This window comes from Cyprinodon variegatus, unplaced genomic scaffold (genome assembly GCF_000732505.1).
Source record: "Cyprinodon variegatus isolate N-32 unplaced genomic scaffold, C_variegatus-1.0 Scaffold458, whole genome shotgun sequence".
Lineage (NCBI taxonomy): Eukaryota > Metazoa > Chordata > Actinopteri > Cyprinodontiformes > Cyprinodontidae > Cyprinodon > Cyprinodon variegatus.
The window spans coordinates 190,458-191,721 of NW_015150911.1; positions in this window are offsets into that span (position 1 = coordinate 190,458).

Genomic DNA, 1,264 nt, shown 5'->3' on the forward strand with positions numbered 1-1,264 from the left:
CACAGATTAACATTAAGTAAAATATTAAGTAATAATATTGTAACTATCAATATAAAAAAAGCTGGCAGACACTCACCTGAGCAGTTTGCAGTTTTGTCTTGCTGAGGAACAAAAGACATGGAGAAGTGGGGTAAAATAGATTTGTTCTAATAATTACTTCACTTTGTGTTGTAAATGGATTATTTACACATACCTTTCCTTTGCATTCCTTTACATACTTGATTTCATCATAGCATTTGTAGGTCTTTAAAAGGGTTTCGTTTTTGTAAACAACCGAGTCATCCATATCATCACTAGTTGCCAGGGTCTGGTTCTAAAATAGGCAGGGGGAGGAAAAACAAGTTAAACTCAATGAACTTTTAATGTAAAAAATAATTTTACACCCAAGACTTCTACCCTCATATCTGTAGGATATTAAAATGAATTTGATTCAAGACAACATCTATGTTCTATACCAGTATTTTTTCTAAAAGGTGTTGTAACTGTTAACATACCGCGTAGGACCAGTGGTAGTCGCAGTCTTCACTGTCTGAGACCCTGTAGGAGGTTAGGCCATGAGATGAAGTAACGGTGCAGCTCAATTCCAAGGAGAAACCCCTTGCAGGAAGCAAAGCTGTGATAAAAAAAGAGAGTTTGTGTCTCCATAATCTTTTTAGTACTAAAGGGGATGTAAAACAAATATTTACATAAATGTTGCTATAAATTTTATTCATTTACATTCACATGGGTTTATTACTGAATGCCATGCACCGGTTAGAAAATTTGATGTTATAAAACAGCAACAAAAGTTAAACACAAAAAGTTGTAGTTAAAGCAATTAACAACTTAGGATTAAAATTAAAAAGAAACTGATAGAACCAGAACCTAACATTTATAAAGTCAATTTGAATTTTTAAAATTTCTCTTCCAATTGTGTCTTGAATGAGATACTGAAAATCTCAGTGTGTTTACCAAGTTGTATGAAGTTTAAATATATGTAAAAACTGCAAATAAAAATACAAATTAATGAAACATTAAGCTATTTGTTTTCCTTATTTAAGATGCCGGCTAACCTTCAGACACTGAGTAACATGTCGCCGTGGTTGAAGCTGTAGCTGCTGTCTCAGATCTCTATGTGATCTGAGACAACAGGGTGGTGGAGCAGAAATGAAATACTAATTCCAGCTTCCCCTTCAACACCATCAACTGTTTGACTTAGATAAGATTATATATCAATGAGGTTTTACAGTGGTTATAGGGCTTATTATAAAATATTACAGAGATT